Below are 13,625 nucleotides of genomic sequence, written 5' to 3'. Positions count from 1 at the left end.
GCAGTGGACTAAGGAAGGCTCTCGTAGTCCAGAAGAGAAATTAAAGAATTAAATAGGATAACATGTACAAGGCACTTAGCACTTAATGGTATGGGATGATGGGGAGTTACTATTACCCATATAGTAGGCAAGCAAGGACTGCTCGAGTCAGTGACTAAGCACAGAGTCCAGAGAGAGAGGGGCTTGTGTATCCCCTGGAATCTTTGAGATTCCAACCCCTTCCTCCAATGATAAATGTTAGAATTTTTTACCCCTATCAGGTGATTTGACCTGTATCCTGGTTGCGTTTATATTTGTATTCCACCTGTGTGTCTTCTCCTTGTCATCAGCTAGGAAGGAAGAAGTGCATGGAGAGAGCTTCTAACGCTTCCTGTTGGTCGTGGGACCTTGTGAGGCACTCAGTCTCCCTGAACTCAGTGGTATCTTCTGCAAAATGAGGACCGTGTTACCCCTTCTGTGAAGATCAGTGAATAATTGTACAGAAATATTTTCAAAACACAAGAAAAAACATTATTTCATTCAATATTTATTTTTAAAGTGTATTTTAAAAAGAAAATATTTATGAAACATCTACTGTGTGCCAGGCACCATTGTGCAACAGGGGAGTGGGAGGAGGAGAGGGGGGAAGGTACAGAGAATAAGTAGCATAGATGGTAGGTAGAAAATAGATGGGGGGGGAGGGCAAGAATAGTAGGGGAAATATAGAATCTAAAGAACTTGAGACATGTGGACATAAACAAAAGGGGGGGCGATGATGGAGGAGGGGGTGTGCAGGGTGGAGGGGAATGAAGGGGGAAATAGGACAACTGTAATGGCATAATCAATAAAATATATATTTTTTAAAAAGAATATTTATGAAACATCTACTAATGCCAGGTACCATTGTTGGTGCTGAGCATACAGAAATGGGGAGAAAAAAGACAAATATTCAGCCCTTCTGAGGTTGATGTTATTATGGAAGTCCATTCGAATTCTGGGCTTTTTGATTTTGCTCATATTTTCCAAATTGTCAGATCACCTTGGTGCATTAAAAGTACAGCTTCTAAGTGTTCTCTCTCCGGAGTATGCCCACGCCTTTTCCTCCCCCGCTTGCTCCCCACAGATGTGCATCTTCTAGGGAGGCTCCAAGGGACACCGTGAGACTTGCAACCAAGGGGGCAATGGGCAGCGGCAGCTTGTCCTAGGCTAATCCCCTGAACCTGTCCCGAAGGCTCCTTTTCTCTGACTCTCTAGTGAGCTGACAGCAGCCCCACCTAGGTTCTCTCCTGTTGCTTCTTCTATCCTAAGGCCTTCCTTTGTCTTACTGTCCCCAGCTTTAATAAATGTACTCTCAAAATCAAAAAGAAAGAGAAGGAATGGAGGGAAGGGGAGAGGGATAGAGGGTAGGGAAAAAATACAAATTCTTGGCCTGACCACAGTCTTGGTCAGAATGGGGAAGGTAAAATGGGGGAAGGGTTACCTAACTCTCTGACATTCTTCAGAAAGGACTGAAAATAAGAGATTTAGTGGATTAAACTGCCTCCCCTTTTCCTTTTTCCTTTTTCAAAACACTGATCAACCACTCAATTATCCTGCGTATGCATCTGTTTATAGTGAATTTTTAAAATACATTTCCAGTAAGAAGTTGCTTCAGATGGCTCCCAGGGAGAGCAAGTCCAAACATCAGAACCAGCCATGTGACCTTGAAGGAGAAGGCAGTGGAAGTGGACCCACAGTGGGCACAGGAAGCACTGTCCTTGGTTGTTTTTATCTGCCCCTGAGCTTGCTGTGCAGCCATGGGCGGGTCACGTTTCTGATCTGGATCTTGGTGTCCGCATCACCAAAACAGAGGCAGGGGTTCCTGAATACCAGTTCATGGAGGAGTACTGGGGCAGTTGTATGTCAGAATCACCCGTGGAGCTTTTCATTTAAAAAAATTATTAGAAGGTACAGAAAATAAGTAGCATAGACAGTAGATAGAAAATAGATGGGGGGGCAAGAATAGTATAGGAAATATAGAATCTAAAGAACTTGAGACACAGGGTCATAAACTAAAGGGGGGGTAATGGTGGGGACGGGGGGGTAGGGTGGAGGGGAGTGAAGGGGGGAATAGAACAACTGTAATGGCATAATCAGTAAAAAAATAAATTAAAAAAATAAAAATAATTAAAATAAATTATTTACGCAGGCCTGCGAACCAGACAATCGCGGTTCGATTCCCAGTTAGGGCACATGTCCGGGTTGTAGGCCGGTTCCCTGCAGGCCAGTTCCCAGCAGGGGACGCACGAAAGGCAACCATACATTGATATTTCTCTCCCTCTCTCTTTCCCTTCCCCTCTAAAGATAAATAAATAAAATCTTAAAAAAAAACTACAAAATATAAAATAAATAAATAAATAATTTATTTATTTGCTTAATTTTAGAGAGAGGGGAAGAGAGGGAAAGAAACATTCGTCAGCTGCCTCTCATTCACACGGTGACTGGGATGGAACCTATGCTCTTTCACTTTGCGGGAGTGTGCCAACCAAGTGAGCCACACCAATCAGAGCTGGGGAGCTTATTAACTCTGCAGATTCCAGGGGTGAGGAAGGACTCCAAGTTCAGGAGATGTGCACAAGTCTTTTTTTAAAAAATATTTATTTATTTGTTTCTTTGTTTGCTTATTTATTTTTAGAGAGAGGGGAAGGCAGGGAAAAGGAGTGGAAGAGAAACATCAGTGTGTGGTTGCCTCTCATGTGTCCCCTGCTGGGAAATGGCCTGCAACCCAGGCATGTGCCCTGACTGGGAATCTAACAGCGATCCTCTGGTTCACAGGCCCTCGCTCAATCCACTGAGCTACATCAGCCAGGGCCTTGCACAAGTCTTAATGCGATGGAAGAATAGGCCTAAGTGCATTGGGAGAACTGGGGTGGGGGTGGGCAGGAGGTGGTCTGTGCTGTGTTGGAGGCAGGGGAGAGGTATCCTGGGGATGCCATGTGGTAATTTTGTGATTGGATGTGAAAGACCACTATCATGGCCCTGCAATTTGACAGGGGTGTGGTTCTGGGGGCCAATTCCAGAACAATCACCGGGTCCTACATCACCGATCAAGTCACTGACAAGCTGACCCCTATTCATGATTGTATTTTCTGCTGTTGCTCAGGCTCCACAGCTGATACCCAGGTAGTAGTTGATGCTGTTACCTGTCAGCTTGGTTTCCACAATATTGAGTCGAATGGACCTCCACTGTACACATGGTGGCCAGTCTCTTCAAGGAGATGTGTTACTGATACAGGGAAGACCTGATGACAGTAATCATCATTGCGGGCTGGGACCCCCAAGAAGGAGGGCAGGTGTACTCAGTGCCCATGGGGGTATGATGATAAGACAGTCCTTTGCCATTGGAGGCTCTGGGAGTTCCTATATTTATGTGTGTGTTGATGCTCCCTACCAGGAAGGCATGACCAAGGAGGAGTGTCTGCAATTCACTGTTAATGCTCTCACTCTGGTCATGGAGAGGGACAGCTCCAGTGGAGGGGTGATCTGCCTGGCATCCATAGAAGAATCGGGGGTAGAGTGACAGGTACTTTTCGGAGACCAGATCCCCAAATTCACCATCGGCACTTTACCACCTCCCTGAATCCTGGGATTCTGAGATATGATAAGAGACATCCCATACTGACACAAAATTCAATAAATAGTTTGTCAAAGAGGAGAAAAAAGTCTCCAGATTCCTGGGCCCTATGGTCTGGCAAGTCTGATTTGATAAGGCTAGGGTAGCATCCATCATGTCCTCTATTTTTAATTCGTTTCCTGGGCAATTTTTGTTATGTATCTAGATTTGGGATCTCACTGGGGTTGATCAAACTCTCAGTTTACTCATCTGTAAAATATAATCATTCCTCAGACGGTAGAATTAAATAAATGAATTTACATAATGAACTTAGAATAATGTCTGGCCCATAGTAAGTATTGTGTAAGTTATAACTTCTGTCAGGATCCAATCAGGAAGGGAAAATCAGAGCACATTTAAAGAAGAGGGAATTTAACACAGAGGTTATGGAAAGGCTGGAAAGCCAAACAGGACAGTGATGCCACCTAAAGATTAGGCAGCAAGAAGTCATCCATCCTCTAGCCAGAAGGAAGAGAGTGAAAAGATGGGGTCCCTGGAACCCAGAGTCTGGCAGAATCTGGACCCCCAGGCACCGGAGCTGGAGAAAAGACACAGTTGTTGCCAGGACACTGCTGAAGCGGGAGAAATACCCTGGCTTTTTTCTTCGTCCACCCTCCAGTCTCCTTCTGGCTAAAGTTCTCCGACAGGAAGTCATCTCTCAAGTGAACCTGAGAAATCTAATCTGTGAAGGTCACCCCTGCCTTTCAGGAGAAGGATAAAAATGGGTCTGCCCTGGCTGGTGTGGCCCAGTGGATTGAATGCAGGCTGTGAACAAAAGGGTCACCCGTTCAAGTCCCAGTCAGAGCACATGCTGGGTTGCAGGTCAGGTCCCCAGTGGGGGCCACCTTAGAGGCAACCACACATTGATGTTTCTCTCCCTCTCCTTCTCTCTCCCTTCCCCTCTCTCTAGAATATGAAAAAGAAGTTAAAAACCTTAACAAAAGAATGTGTCTGAGTACAGATTATTACCACTTTGTTGTTGTTATTTTCTTTCAGGTCCTTTTTTTAGTCTTACAGTTGTCAAAGTTTCTAGACCTAAGCCAACCTCAGGGATCCGGGGCTTTGTGAGTGCTTATTGATTAATTGATTCCATGCCCTCAGCGCACACACATACATAAATACTTGGCCTCTGATCTCTGGAAACTGACAGCTCAGGCCTTGGCAAAAATTCATCAGTGCCTAAGGCATCCCAGCACTGACTGAGATTCAGGGAAAGGGAAGGTATATGGATGCCTCAGCACCTTTAATGATTCAAAAGTGACAGGTGGGAAGAGCTGGCCAGTGATATGGGGCAAAAAGGAGAGTCCTAGAAAGCTCAGGAACAGACACATGAGGAAGTAAGACTGTGGAATCGTTTGTGCAGAGCACTGGGCAGGGGAGGAGAGGTGGAAAACAGGGCCTTACCCAGTTTTAAGGCACTTCCTAAAAAAGACTGAAATCCCCCTTGTCTTCGGAACACATCCCTATAAGTGTATAGTGTGGGAGTGAAGTTCTGGGAAATTTGCTACCAAAAATGGGCAGAAAAGCTCTTTCTAAATGTTTTTTGGAGGACTCAGAATTTAACCTTGGACCAGAGGCAAATATGTTTAAGAGGTTCTTAAGAGAAAGGATCAACTGTTGTAGAATTCTTCCTAATATGTGCTCCCCAAATTAATCATTTCAGCAAATATTGAAGAATAATAGGTTGGCAGCTGAATCAGGCAATGAATTTTGGAGTGAGACAGAATACTGTGCCATTGCCTCCGCTGTAGTTGTGTGGCCTTGGGCAAAGGACTTAGCCTCGGTTTCCTTGTCTGTGTAAAGGAATAATATGTGTGAGTTGTGAGGATTAGAATGAGGTCATGCATGCAAGTGCTTAGCACAGAGTCTAAATTCAGGGTGAGCTCCAAAAACAATAGTAGTTCATTTTCTTAGGACTTGTATTATTTGGACAATACTTTGCAAAACCCTTTCCCTTATACTAGTTCATTGGATATCATGTCAGTTCTTTTTTAAAAAATATATTTTATTAATTATGCCATTACAGTTGTACTATTCCCCGCCCTCATTCCCCTCTACCCTGCACACCCTTCCCCCACCAATCCCCCCCTTTAGTTTATGTCCATGTGCCACAAGTTCTTTAGATTCTATATTTCCCCTACTATTCTTGCCCTCCCCCCTGTCTATTTTCTAACTACCATCTATGCTACTTATTCTCTGTACCTTCCCCCTTCTCCTCCTCCCACTCCCCTGTTGCTAACCCTCCATGTGATCTCCATTTCTATGGTTCTGCTCCTGATCTAGCTGTTCTCTTAGTTTGCTTTTGTTTTAGGTGTGGTTGTTAATAACTGTGAGTTTGCTGTCCTTTCACTGTTCATATTTTTTATCTTCTTTTTCTTAGATAAGTCCCTTTAACATTTCATGTAATAAGGGCTTAGTGATGATGAACTCCTTGAATTTGACCTTATCTGAGAAGCATTTCATCTGCCCTTCCATTCTAAATGAAAGCTTTGCTGGATAGAGCAATCTTGGATGTAGGCCTTTGGATTTCATCACTTGGAATACTTCTTTCTAGCCCCTTCTTTGCCTGTAAGATCTCTTTTGAGAAATCAGCTGACAGTCTGATAGGAACTCCTTTGTAGGTGACTGTCCCCTTATCTCTCGCTGCTTCTAGGATTCTCTCCTTCATTTTAATCTTGGCTAATATAATGATGATGTGCCTTGGTGTGTTCCTTCTTGGGTCCAACTTCTTTGGGACTCTGAGCTTCCTGGACTTCCTGGAAGTCTATTTCCTTTGCCAGATTGGGGAAGTTCTCCTTTATTATTTGTTCAAATAAGTTTTCCACTGGTAGCTGTTCCTCTTCCCCTTCTGGTACCCCTATAATTCAGATGTTGGAACGTTTAAAGATGTCCTGGAGATTCCTAAGCCTCTCCTTATTTTTTTGAATTCTTGTTTCTTCCTTCTGTTCTGTTTGGTCATTTTTTTCTTTCTTCTGGTCCACTTCCTTGATTTGAGTCCCAGTTTCCTTTCCATCACTATTGGTTTCCTGTGCATTTCCCTTCATTTTAATGAGTTTAACCTTCATTTGTTCCTCTAATTTGTGACTAAAATCAACCAGTTCTGTGAGCATCCTGATAATCAGTGTTTTGAACTGTGCATCTGATAGGTTGGCTATTTCTTGGTCCCTTAGAGTTATTAGCTCTAGGGCTTTGAGTTCTTCTTGAGCCATAATGCTTTCATCTCTTCATGCCTGTTATGTATGAGGAGCGGAGCCTTAAGTTTTCACTAGGGCGGGGAGACCCAGGTTGCTAGTTTGTGATGCTGTATGTGGGGGCGGGGTCAGAGAGGGGCAACAGTGGTCCCCTCTGCTGCTTCCCATAAGCTGCTGGGGCCTGCACGGTCTGTCTCACTGCTCACTCCTTCACCTGGTTTATCTGTGCGAGAATGTGTGACCGCCGTCAGCCTGCCACCTTGCACCCTCACTGTGTCTTCCCGTTGCCACCCTGGGCTTGGGATCTGCCAACTTCTGCCTGCACACTTGGGTCAGTCTGGCCGATTTTTCCTGAGCAACCCCGCTCCACCAGCTGCTGGCTCCACCCCTCTTACCTGTCTGGCTGAACGGTTTGTTGTTGTCAGACTTCCATACAGTTCAATTTTCTGTGTTTTGGTTGCTTTTTTGTTACTAAAACTTTGTTGTCTTTGAACTTGGTTGTGGGAGGAAGCACAGTATTTCCACCCATGCCTCCATCTTGGCCAGAAGTCCTCATGTCAGTTCTGTGTGATGGGTCAGGGAATCCATGTTGATTTTATTTCTATGATTTTGCTTCTATGTGTTTAGCACCCTACCAAATGCTTAACAGTTATTATCCTATTGATTTCATTCATTTGATAAATATTAAAAATTTTTTTTCAAGATTTTGTTTATTCACTTTTATAGAGAGAGGAAGGGAGGGGGAAGAGAGGGAGAAAAACATCAACATGTGATTGGTTGTCTCTCACATGCCCCCAACTGGGCACCTGGCCTGCAACCCAGGCATGTGCCCTGACCAGGAATCAAATTGGCAACCATTCAGTTTGCTGGCCAGCACTCAGTCCACTGAGCTACACCAGCCAGGGAAAGAATAAATACAATTTAATGAACACTTATGTTTACTATGTTTTAATGTGTTTTACAAATATTAACTCATAACTATGAGGAAGGGATTATTGTGCTTATCCCATTTTTCAGATGGGGATACTGAGGAAAAGGGAGTTGAAAGTCACTTACCCAAGGTTTCACAGTTCAGAAGAGCTGGATTCAAGATTGAAATTTGTACAGTGTGCCTCTAGGGTCCATGCTCTTAATCATTACTGTATGTTGCCTCTCAAAAAAGGTATGTATGTGCCAATAAATCAGGGTATGATAAGGGCTATGAAAAATAAAGGAGGGTAAAGCAGTGAAAGAGGGTGATGGGAGAGTGCCATCTATGCAGGAGGTCAGGGAAGGCCTTTCTGAGGAGCAGGGAGGCCTGAAGGAGTGAGGGAGAGGCAGGAGGACCCAGTGGGGAAGGATGATTCAGGCAGAGGAAAGCACAAGTGCAAAGGGCCAGAGGCAGGCCCCTGCCTGGTGTACTCGGAGAACCACGGGTAGGCTGATGTAAGAGAAGCAGGTGAGCAAGTGGTAAAAGACAAGTCAGAGAGTGAAAGACAACTCAGGCTGACCACTGGATGTCTGCAATTGTCTTTCGCTAAGATGGAAGGATTGGGGGAGGAGCAGGTTGTGGCAGGGGGTGGGGGTCAGGAGTTCAGTTTGGGATAATTCTCATCATCACCCATCAAACAGAAGTTACTAGCTTTAGAGGGCTTGGAAAGATTAAATAACTCAGGTCAAGCAGACAGTCGTTTTTAGAGGAAAGATTCAGACTCAGGTCTGCTGACCCCTAACTTCAGTGCCACAGACCTTTCCCTTGTCAGATGCCCTAGGGAAATCTGGAGAAGTTATATTCTGATAGTCCTTACCCAGGACCCCAAGAAGGTCAAGGAGAGAGGTAGTGAAGAGTGAGGCAGGAAGACACTCAGAGGAAAGTGAGGATGCCAGAGATTCTACAAGGCAGTCGGTAGCACATATGGAATGCAGGCAAGAAGCACAGGGAAGGTGCATTTCCGTTTGAAACAGCAAAGAGACTGAGAATTCTGGCCGTGCTCTGGTGGATTGTGTCAGGGTCAGTTCGAACATTCTGACAAAGAAGGTCACGCTGTGTCAGAACTGGGAAAGCCCTGGCTTTTACCTGGGTGAGCCTTTCTCCACAGATTGCCCCGAGAATCGAGAATTGATGTTTTCTCCCCATGACAAAGGTGTATCCCCAGGCCAGACTTCTTCCCAGCACCAGTGGTCTCCAACCACAGTCTCCTCACCATGCCACTACTGAGTATCTCAAAACATGCCCCCAAATGAAGTCCTGACCTTCCGCCAATCCCAAACTTGCTCTACTTGCAATAGGATTTCTAGAAGCGAACCCTGTGCCTGAATGACTTACTAAGGTAGAGCTGCCAGGAGGAACACGAAAAGGAGTGGGAGAAGCAGGACAAAGAGGGCAAGAAACTGCCCTGGTGGAGTGTCTCAGTGGATTGAGTGCTGGCCTTTGAACCAAAGGGTTGCTGGTTCAATTCCTAGCCAGGGCACATGCCTGGGTTGTGGGCCAGGTCCTCAGTAGAGGGGTGCACAAGAGGCAACCACACATTGATGTTTCTCTTCTCTTTCTCCCTTCCTTCTGTTCTAATAAATAAAATCTTAAAAAGAAAAAAAAAAAGGCTATTTAGCCCTGGCTGGTGTAGCTCAGTGGATTGAGTGTGGGCCTGCGAACCAGACAATTGCGATTTGATTCCCAGTCAGGGCACATGCCTGGGTTGCAGGCCGGTTCCCTTCAGGCCAGTTTCCTGCAGGTCAGTTCCCAGCAGGGGACACACGAAAGGCAACCATCCATTGATATTTCTCTCCCTCTCTCCTTTCCTTCCCCTCTAAAGATAAATAAATAAAATCTTTTTTAAAAAAAGGGCCAATATATTCCTTAAAAAAAAAGAGGGCAAGAAACTGAGCAAAAGTGTGATTTCAGCCTGATCCTACAGGGGATGTTGGGTGTAAGTTACCACTAGGAGTTTGGGGGGAAGGGAGGTGGGCTTCCACACTCCTGTACCAGTTGGTCACTGGCTAAGGACTGGGGAGGCGAACTCCTGGGCACCTGCTTGCAAGGGCAAAGGGACCCCAGCAGCATGGGGTCAGGCCTCCAGGAGCATCAGCATGAAGAAGCCAAGGGAGGGGAGTTCAGAAGTAGTCAGAGGGATCCCAGGGGATCTGAGCAGTGCCCTGAGAGTGTCCATGACGCGCACCTCCCCATGTCAGGGAATGGCGCGGCCATCCCAGTGGTTGCTTGGGCCCCAATCCCCGGAGTCATCCTTGATGCTTTGTCATGACGCGTACCTCCCCATGTCAGGGAGTGGCACGGCCGTCCCAGTGGTTGCTTGGGCCCCAGTCCCCGGAGTCATCCTTGATGCTTTGTCTCTCACACCCTGTATCCAGTCCTTTAGACAATCTTACTGTCAATACGTTCAAAATATACCCAGAATCTGATCACTTCCTTTTTTCTTTTAGTAATTTGTAAAAAAATTGCAATATTGATAAAATACACAAAACATACAGTTCAGTGGCATTAAGTACATCTGTCACCAACCCCTGTGGGTCAGGGATTCCCAAATTATGGTCATTCTGCCTGGTGTCACTCACATCAACAGGACAAGACAGAATTTGGCAAAGAAAGTGAGACACTATTTATTCCTTGGCCAAGGAATGGAGGCTAATCAAATGCCTAATGATTCCTTCTCTGGGGAATTAGGAAAATATTAAAGGCTCTGTGGGGAGGTAGGCAAGTTCAGGGCTGGGGGTTCCTGACAGAGGGTGAAAAGGGGAGTTCTTGGATTTTCAAGGGAGCACGTGCATTCCTAGACATGCTTGGAACATGCCTACCCATACATCACTCACCTCATTTTCATGTTAAGTCTCCACCCCTGGGCCTGAGTTTTAGTATGCCAATGAAGAAAAGTTCTTGAAAAGGTCACTTGGGAAGGAGTTTCAGGCACTCTATTGGATTTTTTTTCCTGAAAAACTTGTTTCCTGATGGTGGTCTCTGGGTTCTTAACTAGCCTTGGAATTTCTGCTTTTTCTTACAACGGCCTAAGAGGATCTATGAGATTTCGTCCCCACCATCCCAACTCTGACTCCTGTCCTACTGACAGGCTCTATTCCAGCCACACTGGCTTTTTGTTTGTTGTTTCTGCTCAAGTAATCTATTCCCTGCCTCGGTGAAGCCTTTGCCTGTTTTCTCCGCCTGGAGTACTGCTTCTACAGATATCCATAGTGTACCTTCTTTACTTCCTTCAGGGCTTATTCAAATGTCCTTTCCTCAGTGAGGCCTTGAGGCTTCCTGATTGCTTATGTATCTCTAACCTATTTTCTACAGGTCCCTGCCCTTCCTGTGGGAAATGATCCCTGTAGACCCTACCACCTGGCCATACTTGCCCTCAGGTTTCTAGGTAGGCTTGGTCCTTGGGCACTGAAAGAATTCACGTAGAGAAGAAAGTGTAGAGAATAAAGTTTTTATTCACTCTCCAAGGAAAGAGAGGGCGTGGTGTGGAGAGATACATCAGTATTGAGGGGTTGGAGCTTTGAGTTTTTATTGGATTGTAATTGCATTTAAAAAGGGATGGGAGGTTGTGTGGCCGCTGGGCTGTCGAGGCATTGTAACACCTGGCTGCAGCTGCAGTTTGTTCCGATGTTGTTTTCCGTCTGTGGCTGTAGGGAGCAGTCAGTTCTGTTCTTACAGTAATTTTCAGTCCTGGGACAAGCTCAGAAGAGTAAAATGACAGTCACGTTTAACCAGGTCACAGGTCTGCTAGGCAAATGGTGCCACAGCAGCAGACGGGGCTGGCTTTGTCCTTTCACATGGGAGACACCACCAGGAGATGGTTGGGAATTTCCCCCCTACTCTGCTCTGGGCAGTGGCCCTCTCTGTCCTAGACCAGGACTCTATTTGGAAGGGATGGTCCCCACTCTCCAGCTCCCCCCCCCAACCCTAACTTCAGGGACACCATTTCCTCCTTTTGCCCTTCAGTCCTTAAAGTTGTAATGCGTTTCTGCAGTTGCTCAAGACTCCTGTTAGTTCCCTGAACCCTGACCATTTCTCTGGCCCCTTCACTAAGATTTGAATTCCCTCCACCCCACCCAGGCTGGATTCTGTCTCCTAGACCCTTACCCAAACACCTTCTAGAGCACTTCATTCACAGTCTCCAGCGCTACCTTCTGAATTGGCACTTCCCGGTCTGTCCTTATTCCTCCACACAGCACGTGTTATCTAAGTACACACAGACATACATATGCATATATATGCTAAATAAGTATATACATTTACTTATTTATTTTCCTTGGCGGCCTGCCCACTGGGATGGAAGGTCCAAGTGTGCGGAGGTGTTTGTTTTATTCACCATTGTATCTCCAGTGTTGGCACATAGCAGGCAATTACTTGTTCAATGAATGAATGAACTATCAACCAGGGAGCTACAGAGAAGACCGCAGTGTGGTCCAAGTTGCAGGCAAAAGAGCTGACTTTCAGTTTCCGTCCTCTTCTCCTCTCTCCGCCTCCTCCCGGAATGCGAGTGCCCGGGAAGGAGGCGGAAATGAGCGCGCTCAACAGCCCTCCAGCCGAGTGTTTACTTAATTAGGGTCTGTACGCCGAGGCTCATTCGTGTTTAACTGTCCACCTAATGGTTTCATCAGGCTCCTGGCGAGCAGAGGGAACCTGCGAGGCGAGGATAGGCGAGGCCCCAGGGCACATTTTGGGACTTGGCCGGCCACGTTGCCCCCCTGCGCGGGTATGTACCTGCGCCCCCCGCCCGGAAAGCGAGCCCTGAGGGTGAGCGAGGCAAAGGAGACGCGAAATTCCTCAAGTTTTCCTGTGCTTGGTCTGCCCCCAAACCCCCACCCGCAGGGACCACCCGCGATAGCCCCCCCCCCTCCGGTGATTCCAGACTCCAATTGCTCGCTACACCATGAGCCGTGAAATTGAAGGATTAAGCGCTTCTCATTCTCTGAGTTGGGAGAATGTGAGGTTGCCGTGGAGGAGAGGAACGGCTTGCGAGGCGGAGGAAGAGGACAAATGAGCCGGATCCTAAAGCAGCAATACCAGGAAGCATTTGGGCACTTGCTCTGTGCCAGGTACTGAGTTCAGCGTTTTCAACGAGTTAATTTACTCCTCGTCTGTATGTATTAATTAATCTAATCCTAGTACTATAGATGGCAGATGTCGTAATAACCCCATTTGCCGAATGCAGAACTGTGGCTCAGAAGGGGTAATTCACTTGCCTGAGGCCACAGCGCTAATAATTTGTGCAACCCACGTTGGAAGGCAGGCGGTGCGACCCCGAGCCAATGCTGGGCTACAGAGAGGACTCCCACGGTCGCAGTGCAGGGAGTCCTTTTAGTCACAAACCTGGTGGCGGGAAGACAAGGGGACCACCGCGTTACCGCTCCAGGGCCAAAGAATCTAAAGACTTCAGTCTCCTCAAACCCCTAAATCTGAGCCAGGGGAGGAGAAAGAAAAGGGAGAGGCCTCGGGGAAGGACAGGGCGGGGAGAGGGCGTGCTGGGTGCAGCACCTGAGCCGACAGCCTCCGCCTGTGCCGGGAAGAGGAAAGCGCGTCCGGCGGCCGCGTGGCTCCCGGGGGGGGGGGGGGGGGCTGTGTTCGAGCTGCTTCAGGCAGTTTTTGCTTAGATTGTATTCAGTATTTCAGACCAATAAAAAGCCGCATTAAAAATGCCTTTATTTAAGAAAGCGTTATTTGTGCTTTTATTGGTTCTCGGCGGCGTGGGGGGTGGTGGTGGTTGTTGCTAGAAACTGTGAAGGCTTTGGCGCCACCACAGCTTCTGAACTCTGGGACCATCTCTCCCAGCCTCCATTTCTCTGCCGTTCAGTAGGTATTCCGCAAG

At 46.7% G+C, this 13,625-nt stretch overlaps 1 pseudogene; it reads left to right on the top strand.

The window, feature by feature from the left end:
• Positions 1-2,988: 2,988 nt before the first annotated feature.
• On the top strand, positions 2,989-3,598 carry LOC119061847 (proteasome subunit beta type-6-like; annotated as a pseudogene).
• The last annotated feature ends 10,027 nt before the right edge of the window (positions 3,599-13,625 follow it).

The sequence above is a fragment of the Artibeus jamaicensis genome, unplaced genomic scaffold (assembly GCF_021234435.1).
Source record: "Artibeus jamaicensis isolate MK-2021 breed Jamaican fruit bat unplaced genomic scaffold, CSHL_Jam_final contig_464, whole genome shotgun sequence".
Classification (NCBI taxonomy): Eukaryota; Metazoa; Chordata; class Mammalia; order Chiroptera; family Phyllostomidae; genus Artibeus; species Artibeus jamaicensis.
Note: the sequence above shows the minus strand (reverse complement) of the source record. Positions and strands in the feature narration are given on the sequence as shown.